The following is a 22336-nucleotide window of genomic DNA, read 5'->3' on the forward strand; positions in this document are numbered from 1 at the left end:
GCGCTCACTGGTGGCGCTGGCGTTTAAAGAAAGGTCCATTGACCATTCTGGTGGCACGGCTATTAAGCTCCAACACTACGCACCACACATTTCGCACCATCAAATTTGTTTGGTTCTGAAGGAGTACAAGCACAAATGACCACCCAATGACTCTCGATCGAGACGTGTGTATTAAAATAATTAGATCATGGGAAAGCAGGTCCAAGCTCCCCCTACGGTCGCTATTTGTACTCATGGAATGCGCAATTTTTTCTTGGGGAGGGGATCTGAGTTCGCTGTTGACGGAACGCCCTCAGCACCACTATGCTACATAGTGATTTTGGCGCGAGTGGTTTTGAACAACCCTTTCGAAGCTTCGAAGATTTGAATTGACTCAAATTAACGATTGCCCTGGCAACTGAGGCAGATCACCCAACAATTCGCGAGGTTTGGTCGTCTATAAGTTGGTATTTGTTTTTGTCCGTCTAACAGGCAATGAGGGAAATGCACTACTTTCCCAACGTACGGTAACTTTAGCCGCCGTAAGGCCATTGACGGAGCGCCGATGTTTTCTTCCAGCACATTTCACTACAGTGTGTCTATGATGTCGAAGTGTAACGGTCGCTAACCAAGGATTTTGGTTACCTCCGCCCGCCCCGTTAGCCCAATATTTGGCTTAAGCGAGTTAACAGACTTCTAAATGTGAGATTAACCCTCTAACTAGACTTTCTGTTTTTGCGCTTGAGCAAAGTAGACCGTAGAGATAAAAGCGTATATGAAGTCGGAAATTTCTTGATCACCAACAGAATGTCACTCAAAGCATTTGGGTTTTGTGGGGCGCGTGATTTGTGAGGTCGTAATCACCAGGGACTAACAAGTGCGAAAATAAAGTAACAATTTTTATCAACTGGTTCATCCCTGTAATCGTCAAATAATCTGTTTCACTTATAGGTCGACCGAAAATGACGCGACGACAAGATGGAGTGAATCAAGAAGTGCCAAAAGTGCACCGTCACGCCGCTTGTTATCTTTGTGGGTTTTCTATCATCGGTTAAATCAATCACTCAGAAACAAAAAAGCACTGGATCGCAGCGCATTCACCGTCCGTGATTGGTTTAACAGAAAATATCAAGGAACGCAAAACTATGAGCGCCGTGGCTACGTACATTTGGCGATATTAATTGGCTCCATCAGAGCGTAGCATCGGCTGCGGTAGGATTTAAAAAAAGCGCTCAATTTTCTCAAAAGCACAGCTGAGTTCAGCCCCTCCTCTTTTTTTTTATCCTCCTTCTCCACTTACACTGGCTTATACGCCCAAGTTAAAAATTCTGCGCCTGCAAATCAGTTGCCCCAAGCGCACGAAAGCAAATACTAATATTTCTTTTCTATTAGAGTTCAGAAAAACAAAAATGACAGAAATTGCAGATGGCAACGGTGCCCGCGCGCCTGAGGCCATCATTAACGTGAGTTCATCAATAAGCCCATCTCGAAACATCCCTGCGCCTCTTTTACTCCGCCCGCCGGGTTTTCACCGTACCTAGAATAAGCGAAGTGCTTTGGAAACATCGAAACTTCTGATTACTGCGGTTTAGCCGCTTCTCTCGCTTTTATGTATACTATACGGTACTAGAGAAGAGTTTGGGTTCTAAAATTTGCCCAAATCCCGTAAGCCCCTTTAGCCTTGTTTGTGTCTTCCGGAAAACCGTTTCAGTGTATACTTGCTATGAAACCAAAGTTCAAAACGCCACGCTTGGGAAGAGTTTCGTTCAGATTTAAAAAGACAAGAAAAGATTTATATGGCAATCAATAGGATTCATCGGACGGAGAAAAAATCTTTAGTTCCTGTGCAGTGATGCAGAAACCAAAGTGTCGATCCGAAATTTTTATCGGTTCGGGTCGGGTTCGAGTTTACGGCTTTTGATTCAGTTCCGGTTCAGCTCCGGAGAGCAAAAATAACGGTTCAAACCGGTTCGAACCGTTTCGACCCGATTTGAACCGCTAAATTGAGAATATTTTTTCCACGTTGCTCTGGTAATAGGCACTATTTCCGGCGTGAAACAATTAACTATACAGTTTTTTTTTCTGTTCGTTAATTTAATCTACTTTTATTTTCAGGTACCAAAAACATGAAGTCCCGTTAAATACTTTCGTCGCAACGGGAAAAAAAAATCCAGATTAACATAGAAAACGCTGCGTTCATACGACTCAACATACCTTTGTTTACCAGAGTCACCATAGAGAATTACCTAAATAAAAAGGTTTTCGCGATCTGTGGTAAATCGCCTAAAATACCAGTGACTGGTAGAACTCTGTGTCGCAGTATTAAAAGTTAAATCGTTGTTGTGACCCTGAAATAAGGAAATTATTACAGTGCATAAAATGATGGAATGGGCACCTCGTAGCCACGAATATCGCAAATTATGGTTTACGAAATAGGTTTCGCAATACATATATGGTGACAACACAACTCAGCTAAAAATATTAAAGTTTTCAAAATGTCAGAAAGCTTTAGGACAAACCATTTCAGTCCACCTTTTGCAGAAAGCAGTTATCGAAATTGTTTACTCTAATCTATAAGCACCTTCGTACTCAAATCGAACCTGGCGTAAAATAGCGCTTATCCAAATGAGCATGTACTTACTGGGTGATTTCAGATAAGATCGACCAAAGGGTGGCTGGTCGACATTTTTAAATCAACTGATGTTTTTATGTGACATTGTCTAGTGTCTGGTATAAACGAATCCACACTTAGTTTTGACCAGAAAAAAAATTTGGAGACAAGAAAAATCGTAAGGCAGGGAGAGGTGGACAGTTGCAATAACGCGCACTGATGGAGGGGGCAAGTTTGAGAGTGAATAACTAAAACAATAAAATTAGGAGAATTTTAAAACTTTTTACAAACAAACTATGGGTACAACTTGCTTCTAATATAAAGTAATAATATTTATGAAAACTTTATTTAGTTTTCTAAAAATTGCCAAACATGCCTGCTCGAACGACAAGTGGCAAACTTTGGAAATCTGTATCTCATGAAATAATTTAATCATTATTACATAACTTGCAGACATTATTTTACTAATATATGGCTATTATTGAAAAAATAAATAAGGTATCTGAGTGACAGAATAGTTACAATATATTTAGGCAAACATGGGAAAAAATCAAACAAAGAAAAATTCCAATGCGAATAAAAAAAAAACACCACCTTCGATTTTTTTAAAATTTGGGTACCCTGTTATACTCTATTTCGGCATTCGTTTCTATTAAAAACATGTTGCATCATTGCACTGTGAAAGAAGAAACAACTCCCCAAAGTAGGGTCCTTTTTCAAAGCCTACACTTAGCAGTGTCCTATACAAGAAGTGACTCTGAGTTCCAGTTTCATGAAACTTGCACAAATCTTTTATATACATTTATTCAGATGAGGTCATTGATAAAAAGAGCGATCGGTCACACAGTAAAAGGGAGGAGAAACTATATACAGCATTTTACATAAGCGTACAAAGTGGTATCATAACAGACTAATGATTTGAGAAAAGATGATGCAGTGTGAAGTTGTACCTTCCGGTATATTTTACATCTAGAGTAAAATAAATAACTTAACTTCCACACACAAAAACAAAGATATAATAGTAAGATATTTAGGTTGGCTGTGTATTTACGATTACAAACAATTTCAGATGACGGATGCCATAGTGCCTAACTGGAGCAGCTTCGATGCTCTCGGTGTATGAATGAATCGTGGCAAGCCGATATATTTTATCCTGCTCCAGGATAACATTTTGGGTTTTTTTTATAGTGATCAGATAAAAATTATTAGTAACCACCAACAAAAACAGTAGGTTAAATACCCCGTGAAGAAAAATGTGATAAATAAGATGTCCCTGCATTCAAGATGAGCAGTCCTTAGGAAATCAAATTCGGCACTTTACGCTAAGGTTTTCCTCGCTGTACCCATTTAATAAAGTTGCTTCCAAGCAGATCCGACTGTCCGTGCTACATATACGTCACAGGTCCCTTCTGTTGATGACTTGCTGAGCCGCCACGCGTGCCAAGACTGAATGCCAGGGAAGGCGCGCACCGTCAGCCACTCTTCTTTTTTTTGTTCACGATACCGAACAACCTCATTTTCGTCCAGATATACAAGATGCACGCCTTTCACTTTCTTTGATAGAACGCTCACCATTGTCCTGGCCGTCTGAATTGCGCTTACTGAACGTTCTCTCAGGTTGTTCAGCGTGGCCTGGTGCTTCACGAGTCCGCCAACTCCGTCACATGCATTTTTCCCATGTCCAGATGCAGAAAATAACCACTGGGCTTGTGGGCAATCGTCCTTTGCAAATTGGTGAAGCTGGTAGCGATTCTTGAAATGACTGGCGGCGCCGTCACTTACGTACGTCACGTACGAGTATACCGCAACGTTGTCTTCAACCCACTCCTTCACTTTTTCTAGAGCCAAGCAAGCGTGAGCGGCGTCGTGACACAGGTCCTCACTGATGATGGCAAAGCTGTTTGTAGATTTTCTTGTCGTCACTACACATGTAAATATCGAAACTTGTTTTTTTTTCCAGTGATATGCTTGCACTTCGTCAGGAAGCACGATGGTCCAGTTTTCAGCAAAGTCAAAATGAAAGACAATGCTCCCGCGTTGCATGCACTGTTTTTCATCGTAGATCGCTTTACCTTGCGTTTGCCGGATATGGTTGTGAAGTACCCAACTTCCAACTGTCACTTGGATGACTTTTAGGAAAGTCTCAGGTTCCAAAGTTTTTTTCACAAGGTCGCCGGACTCCCATGTTGCAAGCACAATCTCTTCATCCTCCGGGATATCAAGTTCCTGGAGTGTAAGAAACTGGCCTTTTGGGCAGTGATCACAGTCTCCTTGAAGGCACAGTTCTGTTGCTGGGTCGCACAGAAATGCCGAGTTCATTTCACCAGTGTTGAATGTTGAGCCTGTAACGTTCTCTAGAGCGGCAATACAAAGATAATAATTGGCGCAGCGCACACAAACGCACACTTCCTGGTGTGGAATACGTTGGACCCATCTAGGGCGCAACGAATAAAATTTCGTTAGCCCAACGCCGGAATCGGGATGCTTGTCTTTGTATATACGGAAGGCCTCTCGTATTGAGCGTGTCATGAAGCGCTTATTCACGAACGTTTTCTCTCCGTTGAGCATGACAGAGATGACGTCCTTCTGGTTGGGACTTTGGCGCGAACATTGTAGCTCGTCTTTCGTGAAGTACTCTAGGGCAGCAGACAGGTTCTCAGGGCTCACCTTGCACCTCGTGTAAGGATCCGGCTCATACCACACGCCATGCTTTTCCTTGAGTTTTCGGGATTTACTGATGAGGTACATTGAGGCCTGTGGAATCATCTTTTGAACCTCATTCTTCGTCAGTGTTGACGGCAGGAGAGTAAGCAGTTGACAACGTTCCCGGAGAGAGGTGGCGGTTTCAAAGGCCTGCCGAAAGTTGTCCACCCACTCAGTGCATGTGGAGCATGTTGGTTCGGACGACCCCGATGGTGCGTCCCTGTCGTACGCAATACGTAGCCTTGAGCGTATATTCTTGACAGCAATCTGCTCCAGTTCTGTCTGCTTTCTCTTGACATAGGCAGGCCTGTCCCGACTTCTTACGACGCTTGGTTGTCTCAGCGGCGACACATCTGTAGGTAGTATGCTGCGATTTAGATCTTCAATTGCTTCTTCAGCTGGCACAAATATGTCAGGGCACTGCTCTGAGCTTCGCATCGAGATCTCCTTAGTGATGTGCATGAAGCAATGGTAGCACAGGTAGTCCGTCGCACTCACTTTGGCGGAACAGTCAGGCGGAAGAATTTGCTTCAACGAGTTTAGGTCCAACTCGCCAACACTTCGAAAATTCCGCTGCTTTGGTATAGTCTTTTTGTGTTTGCAAAAGTAATCTGCACAAAACACTCGTTCGGAGCTCCAGGACGTCTTTATAATGTATACATAAATAATAGAAATTAAACCCCAACTGATGGCATATAATTGCCAAGTGAAAGAACTACTGGGTGCACAAGTGACAAGTCCGAGGCTGAGGAGCTCACTCACTGCAAACATACATTTGAAAAGAGAGGTCACAACTGAGGCTGTCGGCAAAGCTTGATCCACGTCAAAGGAAGAAAGAGGGAAAGTCTCCAGACAAAAAATTGTGGTCAGCGGCCTTCGAAAAAGACTTTCCGGAATCGCACTGTCGTCCCTCCACGCGCTGATATGAAAGCACCCGAGCTTCTACCACGTGGTTCATGACACAGCCTGAGCCATGTCGGCGACCGGTTCGCGAGGGGTTGGCGGTGGGGTTACGTTGATGGTCACTCGGATTAGCCCTTGCTGTACTGAGCTACCGCCTGCAGTGCCTTATCGCCGGCTGGTGTCAACAACGAGAACACACACACCCTGTCTACACCAAAACTACAAGCGTTCACCGCACACGCGTCGCCGCCGCTCTTAAGCTTTTGTGAAATTGCTTTCTTTTGCCGCGGAGAACCGCCTTATCTTAACTACGCGCCTGAAATCCTTCCAGGCGGGCGTACACAATATCAAGCGTTTCGAGAAATGCCCGTGGAGTAGAACTATGGGAAAATTCGGAGCCCGCGATGTCGATATCGTCGCCGTTGTGTTAGTACGCCGTCGCGTACTGCAGTCCCCCGTTGGGGGAGGGGGGGGGGGCGGTCTTACTACGATAACATGGCGACAGCGTTTACACTCTATGTATTTACGCGAGGCTCGAGTATTCGGGGATAATGCTGCCGGTTGGTGTGCCCCTTTGTGCCTGATATTATCGCCCGTGACGCCAGCGAGTGAGATGGCGACAGGCATGACTGCTCAGTAAACAGGCGTCGGCGGCCATGTTTTGCTGGTTGAAGCGAACCCCCTTGTCCTTGACAGCGAGCGGGGAAATGCGTAAAAAAGATTGTATCGGCCGTTTTGCCAGAACTAGCGACGAGTGTCGTCTGCGGTTTCCGGCAACTATTTTGCCATAATCGTGAGCTTAGCGAGGAAATGATTTTTGCTAGCCACAGAACACTACCACGCAGAAAGGGAATGCTTGAACATGTTTTTGTTCTGGATATATATCAGGGATATATATGAGAGAGAGAGATGAAGGTAGAGCGGAAGAGGGAATAGCATATAGTGTCGAAGGAGAATAAAGTAAACAAAGTTCCTAGTGGCCGATGGCTGCATGATCTTTTCTCGGATCACTAGTCCGTAATATGATACCTCTTTGTACACAGTAGTTTCTCCTTAATTTAAGTGTGTGAACGATTTCCTTAGTTATCATTGGCCTCATCTGAATAAAAATATATAAAAGATGTGTGTTGGTTTCATGAAACTGGAACTCAGAGTCAGTTCTTGTATAAAACACTGCTAAGTGTAGGCTTTGAAAAAGGACCCTACTTTGGGGAGTTGTATCTTCTTTCTCAATAAAATGATGCAACATGTTTTAATGGAAATGAATGCCGAAATAGAGTATAACAGGTTACCTAAATTTAAAAGAAATCGAGGGTGGTGTTTTTTTTTTATTCGCATCGGAATTTTTCTTTGTTTGATTTTTTCCCATGTTTGACTAAATATATCCTAACTATTGTATCACACAGATACCTTAGTTATTTTTTAAATATTAGCTATATATTAGTAGAATAATATCTGCAAATTATATCACAATGATTAAATTATTTCATGAGATACAGACCTCCAAAGTTTGCGATTTGTCGTTCGAGCAGGCATGTTTGTCAATTTTTAGAAAAATAAATAAATTTTAAATAAATATGATTACTTTATATTACAAGCAAGCTATACCCATAGTTTGCGCCTAAAACGTATTAGAGTTCTCCTAATGTTATCGCTTTAGTTATTCATTCTCAAACGGGCCCCCTCCATCAGTACGCGTTAATGCAACTGTCCACCACCTCCTGCCTTACGATTTTTCCTGTCCCCAAGTATTTTTTCTAGTCAAAACTAAGTTTGGATTCGTTCATACCAGACACTAGACAATAACATATAAAAACATCAGTTGATTTGAAAATGTCGACTAGCCATCCTTTGGTCGATCTTATCTGAAATCACCCTACTTATACACAAAAAACTGACATAGCCTGACTCTTGAGGTTTGTTCTTGACAAGATGCCGGTCAATTCAATACGCATATGAGCATCACCTTGCTAACTGATTGTTTTTCGTTACATAAAACAAAATGGTATTTGATGCTCTACTCGACATGGCAGCTAGTTAATTGGTATTTTTAACGGTTTGCTTGCGTAGTCGTCATTGTTCGGGCATGCGCCCATGTGCAATTTGTTTTGTCCAGCTTAGAGACACATAACATTTAATTCACAACAATAACATACTTCTACAGACCCCTTTTGAAAGTAACATGCCGTATTACAATGTCGGAATCACTGCGCAATTGCGGAACAACTGGCACCGTGGAACGTGCAAGTCGTTCCATAAGATAGCAAACGTCGGACAAGTCAATCAAACGACGTCGAAAGTGCAACTTCACTGCGCACATTACATTTTTTGGGGGATATATTTTTGGCTGTTAATTTAACCAAAAGCATAAAGTGTAGAGTGACTTTGCGGTTTTAGTCTTCCGTCGTGCAAGGATTCCACAGCTGCCAACAGAGGGCAGTCTTTTGAAAACGGTCCATTAGATTAAAAAGTTATATATATATATATAGGGTGGTGCAAGTCACCACGCCTGCACATGGCAATCTAAACTTTTCGTCACAGGTGTAATTCACAGGTCGGTTTTTTCTTGGTGAATTACAAAGCGTAGCTCTCTTTCTGTAAAAAATAAGGCCAAGAAACTTGCCAGGGTCTACGGCGGGCAGCAACGCACACGACAGGTGTCCAGTAGCGGGGTGTTTTTGGCGTTAGTATTGATAGATGTCGCTACCTCCTTATCGCGACGGCTCACGACCACCGTGGTTTATTAAAATGAATATAATCTTTTTGAAATGTACCTTCGGTTCAAAAAGAATGCGAACAATAAAATTAAAACTTAAAGTAAAAAAACCCGTCTGCATAACGGCGGCGCTTTTGCTGCCAACGGATTTCGTCCGAGTGTCGTCTGCTATATTTCGCTGGTCGGCTGCACCTTCAGACGCTGCTGCCGTCGCCATCTATCAATACGAACGCCAAACGCACGCCGCTATGGACTTGGTCGTCTGGGTCGCCGCCCGCCGTAGACCCTGGCAAGTTTCTTGGCCATATTTTTTACTAAAATAGAACTACGCTTTGTAATTTTACAAGAAAAACCGACCTGTGAAAAACACCTTTGACGAAAATGTAGATGGCTACCTGCAGGCGTGGATTTTTACGGTCCATTTTAGATCGAGCCTGGTGACTTGAACCACCCTATTATATATATATATGTGTGTGTGTGTGTGTGTGTGTGTGTGTGTGTGTGTGTGTGTGTGTGTGTGTGTGTGTGTTTTTGAGCGTGTGTGTGTGTCAGCAACGAATAGCGACCTTTCATATAATTTGGGGGTGCATTTTCTTACTATGTAAATCTTTCAAATTATCGGTCGTTATTTTATGTTGCCAAATCTTCAGTCAGTAATTCAATATATTTTTCATCAATAAATTAGGCTTTACGAACTTCGCATAACTCCTTGAGGCTGGCAAGGGAGGATGATACTCGAAAATACGCCAGCTGCTGAGTTCACGGAAACGTGTTTTTGTTCGCTGTTTGGCAGTGTGCAACACCGGGTCGCAGAGTATGCAAAAAAAAGATTTTGTGCTCACACGATAGATCGGAAGAGAAATACACAAAATGTGTAGGGAGAAAGAGATAATGTATGATATTTTTTTTCTAAATAATTGCGTACACAACGCCTTACTTAAAAAAACACATAGAGATGTTCGCAATGATATTTCTAATTGCATGAGAATAGCACGAAGGAAAGACAAAGATTCTTGACTTTAAAAGAAATCAAATTTGGGCATCAACTCGCATGAGTTCCAAACTTCGCGAAAAACTGCCTCGGGAGGCTAGTTTATATTCAGCTTTACGTGCCCTGTTTGCGGCCCCTCACTTTACAATTCTCTGCTTTATCAATCGTGGGTTTTAACATTTCATTCGGCTGCCGTATATCACCTCGAGACTGCTATGTATACTGTACAACTTTACAACTAGAATATTTATTTTTAACATGGTTTCCACGTGACGTCGTCGCACTGTGTCACTCCGATTTGGGCATTGCGATTTGCTTGCTCAGAAAATGGAATCCGGGGGTGCAATATTCACGCTGCAAAAGGCTTGCGCTTAATGCGATTTGTGTATTTGAGAGTTACAACATACTATTCTTGGCGCAGCATGGTGAGGAACGGCGCGACCATCTGGCACCACGTAAACGCGCTTTCTGGAAATGGTATTTTTTGAAGCAAAGTATTTTCCGGGGCAACGATTTCTGGCCTGGGCCGAAAATGTGGGGCAAAGTAGCCTTTACACATCAGCATGTTTCTAAAACTACCTCCACCCCAAACCCACCGCACACATACACTTGTTTTTAAACGTTTTCATTGCTTTCTTAGAGAGTACATTTTATTCCCGAAGGACTCCCTTCTCTGTCCGTTTGGGGGTGTTAATTGGACAATTATATTTCTGTCACTCGTTAACTATTCTTGCATTGCTTGTATTTTGCAACCAACTGTGAAATTTAAACAAAATACGGAGGTGGTTGAAAATTTGGGAAGACACCCCTGTGAGAATTAGCGCGGCTGCCAACGTTCGGCTGTCCTTCTTAGGTCATTAGGACCTTCTTTTCTTCAAGTATCTCTCCCGTACATACTTATAGTTCCCGTGTAACGTCGGAATAATGAGTCACATTTAGTACTTTAAATATTTCTATTTTGGTGACAAATTTCTTAGGCGGTTAAGCAAAACCGAAAACAAGTTTTGGTCCCCCACTGATGTGTCTTCATATGGGTCGTGCAAGAATACTTGTCCTTTCATTAAATACAGCTACGAAGTAATTCCTAATTTTGATAACGTGCAAAAACATTTATTAGCTTTCCCCTCCGCGCAATGGCAGACGAAGAACAAATAAAGGAAAGAAACAGCTTCCCCTTTCTGCACTCGCAATTAGAACAGCCGCTACGTAATCTAACGCTAATTATATACGGTCAGTGTTCATCATAGTCATGCGCTGTGGTTGGCAAAGCATAGAGTAGTGCCACTAAATAGGCTACGCTCGAGAGTGACGACACTCGCCCATATTGTGGCTTAAAATCTTGGTTGCCAGTTATCTGAAGGTTTATCTGAAATCACAGGAAACACTTTTTCGTCTTCTATAACTGTTTAAACAGTTCGCAACAGATGAAAGTCATATTACATGAGCTTCCTAACACCGAATGTAATGCTGAGGAAGTCGCACTTTTGAGCCATGACGATCGGCAGTTGCGTCTGCTCTGCACAAGAGCCAAAATAGCAGCACCCACAACAGCGTCGGAGAACGGACTGCCGATACTCTAAGCGCAGCTCATTTAGTGTCTCTAGCATAGAGCATTGGCAGAGCTTCAGATATTGTGAGAGTTGGGCTATTATCATCTTTATTTGAACGCCAGCCGTTACCCTAATGTTTGGCGATGCTGATTGTCATGCACCCAAGTACTCGACTCGGGGTCGTGAAAATCGCGTAGGTCACGATGTCACGTGACTACGAAGTCGTGAGGCGAAGTCGTGAGGCCATGATACAGCTCGGTGACAACTACGCTAATCAATCTAGGGGCATTCTCAATTTAAATCAACATGACGTAGTGAGCTACGGGACGTAACGGCGTTACGGGAAGTGACATTACTTGACACCGTGGCGTTAAGCGACTACGTGTTACAAGATTAATCATAGTGCCAAGACAAAAGCGGCACGAAAACCCATAATTTCTCATACAATACAATTCTGTATATGAAGATTTCAACAACAAATCGAAATACACCTGCCAAATTTTTATTTCCAAATAATAATTTTGAGATGCTAACAATAAATAAAAAATAACGTGAACCGTCTTGAAGTGGTAACCGTTATGTCTTTTTCCGGTTCAGTTCCTACATGGCGCCAAAGATTCGGGTTCGGTTAAGTTCTGTTTTGGTTCAAAATAACGGTTCGGTTCCGGTTCGACACCCTGGTAGAAGCCAATCCGGGCCCCGGTTCTGATGCCAGTGGAAATAAGGATATGATCTTGCCCCTGTTGACCCAACTGTCCGAATGACAAAGGAACATACTGAATGAAATTCAGTCATTACAGCGAGGGCAAGATCAGACAGACGACGTGTTGGGTGCCCTCAAAGTTGAACTGCGAGATATTTAGCGGGAGTGTGCTATCATAAAAGAGGTTAAAAGAGAGGCGGCAAATGTTTTGTAAAATAGCGAGGAAAACTTTTCTAATTTAGATGTGTTATCACAAAGGTGTGAGTACTTCGAAAATCAGTCCAGATGAAATAACTTCCTGCTTTACAACTTTCCCGATGCTTCCGGTGAAACTTGGAAACAATCGGAAGAGAAACTTAAAAACATCTGCGAAACCAGGTTGGATGTCCATCTTTTTTCCTCCATCTATTCAACGTGCGCACATAATAGGGCGCTACCGCGGAAATGAAGCAAATCCCCGTCCGGTAAACATCAAATTCATCTCTTACAAAGATAAAAAAAACTCGTGCCATCAAAGGCACCGGCACTCAGGGCAGCAACATTCCGCCTCTGTGAAAATTTATCGCCGGAAACATGTTCAGCTAGAAAAGCGCTGATATCGTTTGCGAAAAACCAGGGGAGTGAGTTTCCGCTACGTCGCGATGCACTTTTTATTTGAAATTGAGAATACAGATTAGGTAAAACTTTGCAACACTTTACTGCCTACTCAGATATAACAACCAACCAATAGGCTTATCTGTACAATTAGCTCTACATCCATCTCGTTTCTTGTAACAAAAGCAAGGAGCATTTATTTTAAACAATATGATTTATGTTCTCTTATGCATTCATGCTCTAACTGAATCATGGTTAAACTCCAACACACCGAATTCTGTGCTAAGGTCACTCGCCTCTTACAACATATTCAGAAGGGCGGAGAGGGGTGGAGAGGAACTAATTGCTCTGATAAATTCATTAAATGTTCCTCAATCTGAAATCGCTTCTAATTTTGAAGCTTTCTGGGTTTGATTAGGTACTCCCGCCCCTATTCTTCTTTTGTTAGTTTGCTAGAAACCACCTGGAGCTACTAATTTACCTTCCATATTAAACGATAATTTAGATACTTTAGTTAGCCAATTCCTAGTGGACACAATTGCAATTGCTGGCGACTTCAATTAGCTTGACATCGAGTGGCCTGCACTACCTCTATACAGAGCATCTTTTTATGGGTCGTCATTGTAAAACTTCAAGCCGGGAATTTATTAATATAACCACTGTCCTTTCATTGTGACAAGCATAGATCAACCAACACAAGGCACAGCTGTGCTTGATATTTTTTTTCTACTAGTAACTGTGATAACGTCGCCTTGAATCTGCGATGTCACGTCACGTGGTCTGCAGAGACCTGGTAACAGCTACTATATAAATGCGTGTTTCTCTTGAATAAAGATTATTCATCGTTAGGCTTCCAATCTACGAGTCACTACATTGGCGATGAAGGATCGGATTACGAAGGCCATAGCGGAGCGGCGAACCGGACTGACAGCTACGCAAGCTCGGGAGCAGTCAAGGATCAAGCTTGGGAGCACCGACAATGCTGCAGTTAAGGATCATCGCAGTGGGGAAGACTTCCACACGATAAGTGTATCGGACCACCCCTATTGAATCCGACATGTCAAGGCTAGGGAAAATAGACGAGTTCGACGAGAAAACGCAAAACTTAGACTTCTAACCTTGAAAGATTCCAGCATTTTGTAACTGCAAATGACATTACTGAAACTAAGAAGTTACCAGTTTTTCTGATGGTTATTGGAGGTTGCGCTTATAAAGAGCTCAAGAACTTGGCTGTTCCGGCAGTGCCAGGGGAAAAGACGTTTCTTGAAGGTACGACCCTGCTGCTAAATCACTACAGTCCTAAGGGCTCAGAGATCGCCGAGCGATGCAAGTTTAATCAAAGAGTGCAGCAATACCAATAATGCGTGGGAGACTTCATAGTGGAGTTGAAGCACATCGCCCGCAAGTGTGACTTCGGTCAGTTCTTACAGGAAGCTCTACGTGACAGGCTAGTTGCGGGGCTCCGAAGTGAAGACAGCCAGCGCGCGTTGTTTGCGGTGGAAACTCACACATTTCAAAGGGCGTGCAAAAAAGCCATGGACAGGGAATTAGCCGCGACACAGACCGTCTTGTTGCACGCCGAAATCAAAAACTTGTCGTTGGACGCCGTCGGAACGCATAAGAAGACCAAAGAGCAAAAGTACGCTGACAGGGGCACCAGCAAAGATGAAGAAATATGCAGCCGATGTGGGAAAAGGCACTCATCGAGCGACTGCTGGTTCAAGAATTACAAGTGCACGAAGTGTTCTGGCGTGGGACGTTTACAGAAAATGTGTGGCAAAACTATGAAAGCAGTAAGAAACACGAACTTCGTTGAGTCATCCGATGATGACAGCGGACTTCATGTGTACTATTGCAGCAAGGTGTCAGATTCCCTAGATCACGGTTACAATGTAACATAGCAGATATAAGGAAGCGATGTAACCATACCGGTAGATACTGGAGTAGCGGTGAGAGTCATTCCTTAAAGTGTCTACGCGGCAGAGTTTGGTCAGGTGCCTTGAGAGCCCTGCCACGCAGTTTTAAAAACGTACACGGGGAACCGGTTGCCTGTAAAAGGGAAGTGTCATTTTTCTGTAGTGTACAGGGATCACGCCTTGATTTTGCCAGGAAGCGTGGTTAAAGATCAAGGAAAGAAACTATCAGTTTTACTGGGGCGGAACTGTTTGGAAAGGTTTCATCTAGATTGGAAAGTGCTGAATTGTGTCACGGCGGAAGATGGGGTGGAAAGAGTGCGTAAGAAGTCTCTGGGCGTGTTTTCAGCAGATCATAGTGTTATCAATCACTGCGAAGCAAATCTTGTTAAAAAATAGCAGCACGCCCTTTTTTTTCTAAAGCGCGTTCTGTACTGTTCGCTCTGCGAAGTGCTGTCGAAACGCAATTAAACCAGCTAGGAAAAAACTGCGTTGTTAAGGGGGTGTCACAAAGTGACTGGGCTACGCCGTTGGTGATTGTTCACAAAAAGGACGGTGACGGTTTAAGATTGTGTGGCGACTATACGGTCACAATCAATCCGCACTTAAAGACAGATTACTAACCTTTGCCGCGCCTCGAAGACTTGTTTACAGCCATTGGTGGCGGTAATGTTTTTTGTGTACTAGACTTGTCATCAGCGCACCAACAGGTGTCACTCAGCCCAGAGTCCAGGCCACTCTTGACGGTAAACACTCACATGGGGCTTTACAAGTTCCAGAGGCTTCCATATGGTGTGGCTAGTGCCCCAGCCATTTTACAATCTTTCATGGATGAATTACTCAAGGGCATACCAAACATCGGGTGTTACAGAAAAGACATCATTATTGCATCGACGATTGCCACCGGAAGCTGGAGTTAGTTTTAAAGCGATTGAGTCAGGCTAACGTAACGCTAAAAGAAGAAAAAGGCAAATTCTTCAAAGACACCGTGACGTATCTAGGTCACAAAGTTTGTGGTCAAAGGATTTACCCGCAGAGTCTAAGGTAAAGGCAGTAAAGGAAGCCTCAGCACCCACTTGTGTCACCTAACTTAATTTAGGAATGTTAAATTTCGATTCTAAAATCATAAACAAACGCGTTCACTATGGCAGTGCCACTCTATAACTTGTTAAAGAAGGGTCAAGAGTGGTCCTGGACACCAGAGTGCAGTAAAGCGTTTCTGGCAACAAAACATCTGCTCATGTAGCAGTGTATTGACATACTACAATGTGCGTAAACCGATAGGCCTCATGTGCGACGCGTCAGCCTACGGGTTGGGGGCAGTCATTTTTCACGTCACACCCGAGGTTGACGAACGACCTGTCGCATTCGCATCGCGAACGCTTACGAGCGCTGAAAGGAACTACGCTCAGTGCGAGCGGGAAGCGTTAGCTCTCATTTTTGGGCTGGAAATGTTCCACCGATTTTCGTATGGACGCGATTTTGTTCTCTACACAGATCACCAGCCACTTCTGGGAATCTTGGGTTATGACAAACCCATCCCACTACCGGCGGCGGCCAGAATGCACAGATGGGCGTTAATTCTGGCAGCGCATCGTTATAAGCTGAAATGTGGCAAGGGCCGAAACGTGGAAGTGGCTGATGCTCTGTCAAGGCGTCCAAGAGCTGTCTCTGGGGCCGAAGAGTCGGCCGAGCGTCTTTCAGTGGTTTCCTATACACCCCTTACGGCCGCAGGCGTAGCGAAAGCAACAATATCCGATCCAGTCTTGGGGAAGTTACTTTTACAAGGTAATTTGTTACAGTTACTTTCAGAAAAAAGTTGCGAAGTTACCGTTACAATTACCGCAACGAAAGAGTATCTCGTTACAGTTACTTTTAAAAAAGTAACGACGTTACTTTTCAGTTACTTTTCTATAGCACAAAAAATTAGAAAAAGAACTAGAAAACGCCCCTCACAACGTTTTATTGCATAAAATTAAAAAGTACGCTTTTTTTTCATATTGTATCTTAGCAGCAGTTGCTTCTCGAAGTTACTGTTTGAAAGTTTCCACGCTAGAGTAGTGGCGCAAATCAAAATACGGAACATGCGCAATGCGGGGTAGTGGCGCTAATGAAAATTCGAGACATGCGCAGTGCCCTTCACGTGAACAAAAGGTAAGGGCGCAAACGAGCTGGTGGTGGTTAAACATTTCGACAAAAACCCCGAGACTGGGACAAAAAGGGACGGACAAACACAAAGTCTCAAACACAGCTGAATTTTATTTGACAAGGAAGGGTGCTTATATAGGCGTCAAATCCTACACAAATCAAAAGAGTAACGGTAAATCCCTTCACGTGCATTGTTGTTTCACGGTTGATTCAGCCGATTAAAAAGCGTTTGCACAGAAAAAAGAAAAAAACACAACATAAATAGTGCTTCAAGACACTAAGATGTAAGTGTTCAGTCACGAAGTACAAGCGCGTGCTTAAAGATAAATAGATATTTTTTCATAAAATCTACACGTGGCTATATTCGGGTCGTGACTCGTGAGAACGAACGTATTCACAACTTTGTGCAAGGTCAACTTGACACTCGAAATGTCGGAATAGACGATTTGAAAAGTGCAAGGAATGGCTAAATTGCGCCCTCGTTCAGTGACACATTATTTATAAAACACTGGAAAGTAACGACAAAAGTAAAGTCGTTACTTTCATCGTCACCTTAAAAAAAAGTAATAGAACTACAGTTACAAGTTACATTTTTAAAAAGTAACTCGTTACAGTTACAAGTTACCTAAAAAGTAACAAAGTTACAGTAACGCGTTACTAGCAACGCGTTACTACCCAAGACTGATCAGATCTAACATTGATTAAAGTGGTGGAGTTCACGCTAAATGGGTGGCCAGGCCAGGTTTCTGATCCTGAGCTACAGTCTTATTGGGCCCGTCGAAATGAGCTTTCCTTAGAACGGGGCTGTTTAACCTGGGGAACAAGAGTCGTTGTGCCAAAAAGGCTACAGAAATCTGTCTTGGCACAGCTCCACGAGGATCATCCAGCCACCAGCCGGATGAAAATGCTGGCAAGGAGCTACGTCTGGTGGCCGGGCATGGATAAAAACGTGGAAGAGTATGTACAACAGAGTGCTATTTGCCAGGCAGTACGACCGGCGTTGCAACCTGTAGCGCTGCATCCTTGGACGTACCCAGCGGAGTGTTGGCAAAGGGCGGCCAAAACAATCTAAAAGCTAAGGAACGCATTTGCTGCGTATGCGTTACCAGAGGAACTCATAAGCGATAACGGGCCGCAATTAGTTTCACAAGAGTTTGCTGAGTTCCTGGCTGTGAACAAGGTTAACACACACCAGGACGCCACCATACCACCCGGCCTTGAATGGAGCTGCAGAACGGCTGGTACAGACAACCAAGAAGGAGCTTCTAAAACACGTGTTAGAACAGAAACTAACAGGAGTAACGATTTCGCTCCAAGAAGGCCTCGATAACTGCTTGCTAAGTTACCGAAACACACCTAACAGCGTCACGGGAAAAACACCGGCTGAGTTGTTCTTAATGCGGCAGCCGCGTGTAAAACTGACCCTACTAAAACCTACATTTATTGCTGACATGTGAGAGAAAGAAGTCACGATAAAAGAACGAGATCTTTTACGAGCGGCAGGCCGCTTTTTTCGGTTTATGACTTGGTTTTTGCAAAAACGGTGAGGGGGGAAGAAGTGTCTTGGAATGACGGAGTTGTTGTGCATAATGTTAGCCCAGTGACGTACTTAGTAAGGGTTGGTGATCAGGTCAGGTTTACGCGTGCCGACCACGTTCGCGCTCTTCCTGATGGTATTTCGAACCCTGAAAGTGCAGTGCCTGACTGTGCAAGACCGGCCGAGAGCAATGCAATTGAGACTTCTTAGGTGCCACTGATGGTGGCAGTTCCACCCCAAGACAAGCCAAGTGACAATGAGGGCAACACCCCAACCGGAACCCCGCCGACTGCAGAAGTCGCGTCGCACTCGCCAACGCCAAGAATCCAGCCAGACGCACCAGCGCACAGTGTTGTGCGAAGGAGCGAACGTTGACGTCGGCCACCCGAGTGTTTTGTGTTCGAACATTTCCGGAAGTGATGGGTTGGGAATTGTAGGGGAGGAATGTAATAACGTGGCTCCAAATCTGTGATGTCGTGTCACGTGGTCTGCAGAGACCTGATAACAGCTACTATATAAATGAGTGTTTCCCTTGAATAAAGATTATTCATCGTTTAGCTTCCAATCTACGAGACACCACAGTAACCTTGACCTTTTATCACAATTATATTTTTAGAAACACTTAGTGATAACATTTCAGTTAATGTTGAACTTTTAATACTGATATTACGGCAATCGCCGCTCACGAAACACGTTTTAAGTGACTCACGTGCAAGTGTAGATGCTATTCACAAATTTGTATCTAATTTTGCCACTACATTTATTCGATAGTTTCAAAGTAAATCCGTCGAAAAGGACTGAAGAATTGTTAAGGGGGCTCTTGTTGAGTCATTAAACTGATTTGTGCCCAGGATATGCATTGCGTCTATCTCCCAGCAACCCTGGTTTTCTGCTAAGCACACAAAGCTCCTAAAGAAAAAGAAACTCCTTTTGAGACTCGCATAGTCAACAGGATCTCCAGATGCTTGAATCGAATATTGCGAATGTCCCTCACATATAAATACCAAGTAAAATCCTCGAAACATAAGTATTTCATTTGCGATCTCGAAAATATTCTCCTATCAAACCCTCAAATGTTCTGGTTAGCAATTTGACCTCCCCAAGACAGCTTACCTTGGAAACTTATTGATCCCGACGGGAATGATCTAACCAAATTAGGAACACGTGAATATATTAATCTTGCTTTCTGTAGCATTTTCGAAAAAGAAAAATTCCCTTTACCTTTGCCCTTTTTACCTCACGAAGTTGTCCATGAAATGTATAAACTCGAATTTTTACCAGCCGGCATTCAAGAAGTAATAGAGGATTTTTCACTCAATTCCGCGCCTGCACTTGATGGTATTTCGACTAAACTGTTTAAGCTATCCGAAGAAGTATCACGTGTTTTATTGTCTAGTTTATTCAATCAGTCTTTGGATTCCGGTGACGTACCAGCCGACTGAAAACATGCTAGAGAAACTACAGTTTTCAGAATGTGTATAACAAAGTACAGCCCTATATCTTTAACAAGAGTACCTAGTAAACTGATGCAGCATGTTATGTATTCACAAATTATAAATAACTTCTCTCCAATAATCTACTGTTCACAAATTCATTGTTTGCTAAATGTGTGCAACAAATTACAGCCCTATCTTATTAAAAAGTGTACCTAGTAAACTGATGCAGCATGTTATATATTCACAAATTATAAATAACTCTCTTCCAATAATCTACTGCTTGCCAACAAGCACGGTTTTTGACGGTCCCTCTTATGTGAATAACAATTTTTTAAACTTATATAATGACATTCATCAAAGCTTACATTGAGAAGAGGTATTCAGGCCATTTTCATCCATTTTTATAAATCTTTCAATACAGGTATGTTAGAGGCTAATAAATAATAATAATAATAAATTGTTTTATTTTTCTCGTGCCCACAAACAACCTCTCCGTTTACAGTGTGGTGCACTTAACATACACGGAGTAAAACCTAAAAATACAGGAAACAAGAAAGTTGTATCAATAAAAGTCATGCAACATTATCGTAATGCAAAAAATTGATTATTGATTAATTCAGAAACAACCAGTCACGAAGATTTAACATAAAATCCTGGGTGTATAAAAAGATGTCGAGGTTAAATTTCTTGGAATCAAAAGCAATTTGTAACCTTGACAATGGGTTTACAGCGGACATGCAAGTTGGATAAAAAGTAAAAACAAGTTTGGTGCTCAAACGGAAGCGGGCATGCGAGCTTCATATTCAATATTGCTTTAGTTTACAATACAGAAAAGAGTCGTAAATGGGAAATAAATATCCTTTCAACTGCTAAGCAAGCCTCCAAGTATCCATAGGTTCTTCCAATATCCGATTGAAAACATTTATACACATGCATCCTAGATACTGTAGATTTTGTGACACCGAGACGTGCAATATTTGTACAGGCCGTACAGCAGCCCCAGTTCATCAATGCAGTATACGAAATCTGTATTTGACCGCTTCTGCAGGAAACAAAACGAAAACGGAGAAAATCTTGTTAATCCAAAGAAAGGTAATGTAATCGTAAATGGTTCTAAGCACACGAAATAGGAATGCTCTGCTTTAAAGGGCACCTGAAGTGGTTTTGTATTTGAGAGAAAACACTCGCAGTGTTTTGATCTGGCCTTTTGGATCACGAAAATTAAAATTATTTTTGAATTTCATATACCTTATGCCGAATGCGCAGTAATAATAGTAATAATAAATACTTGGTGTAATAGGATTCCTTGGGGAGCCTTAAAGGGGCTTCAGCTAAATTTGTAGATATGCCTCTGTTTTATGGACATCTAAATTGGCCAATTAACCATATTCCTACTTGCGTGCACACCAAACTACAGCTCAAAGACCCGCTAAAACATAGGTCTCACTAGGGGGTCATAGCGAATCGTTTCTGCGCTTCGATGACGATACGATAAAACGACACGATGTACATCTGTTTTCATATTTACTTTGATGTACTGGTTGCAACCCTTATAATCAATCACTTGCATACCTTGCGAAATTAATCAAACCTGAACTCGCTAAATCGATTGAGTATTTTTATTTAGCTCTGTGCCTACACGTAGCGACCAGATCAGCAATTGAATCCGTCGCTTCCAGGTCACAACCAAATCACTTCTAATTATGCATTGAACGAAAATAGAAAATAAACTAGACACAAACCCACAACCATAAAAATTGAGATCTCCCTTCCATGCTGTGAAAGAACGAGTTCTTCCAGTCGATTCACCTTAGTCCAGGCTTCCATGGTCCTTTTCGCAGAAACTCAAATGTGGCCACCTTCACATCCGCCGTAAAACAAAAGCACTATCACAGTTTTCGCGAAAACCCGGATACACATTTGTACGGCATGATAGCACACAACCATCGAACTGCAACGGACGATAAGACAGCTGCGTTGCGTCGCAAAATGTGCTCGGTCTCACTCGAGAGTTGAACTTCGACCCTCAGTGTTCGAAAACTTACTCGCGTCTAGCATTGTTCCATTTCGTTCCTCTGGCCTCATAGGCACGTGACCACCTAACCCGCAGGAGTAACTGAACACAACCTTCGAAGAAATTCAACGCGACGGAAGACCGTTGCCAAAAAAAGAAAAGTGGCGCCGTGCCTTTTTTTTGAGAGAGCGTAGCTCTTAGGCGCCTGTTTCCGGCTTGAGCGGCGTCGGCGTCGTTGTCGGTGTAACCGTGAAGTCATATCACCCCCGTGACGTCACGTGGGTCACGTGACCTCAGGGGGCTTACGTGACCTCACGGGGGCCACGTGGTCTCAGGGGGTCACGTGAACTCAGGGGCACACGGGGGTGAAGGGGGTCACGTGACCTCAGGGGCACACGGGGGTGAAGGAGGAGGAGGGGAGGAAGAGGAGGATGAGAGAGGAGGAGAGGAGAGGAGGAGGAGTAACAGGGAGGATGAGAAGGAGGGAGGAGGGGTATACCCTCCTCTCAGTACCCTTCCATCCTCCTCCTCAAGAGCT

Source organism: Ixodes scapularis, unplaced genomic scaffold (genome assembly GCF_016920785.2).
Source record: "Ixodes scapularis isolate PalLabHiFi unplaced genomic scaffold, ASM1692078v2 PGA_scaffold7__128_contigs__length_106722199, whole genome shotgun sequence".
NCBI lineage: Eukaryota > Metazoa > Arthropoda > Arachnida > Ixodida > Ixodidae > Ixodes > Ixodes scapularis.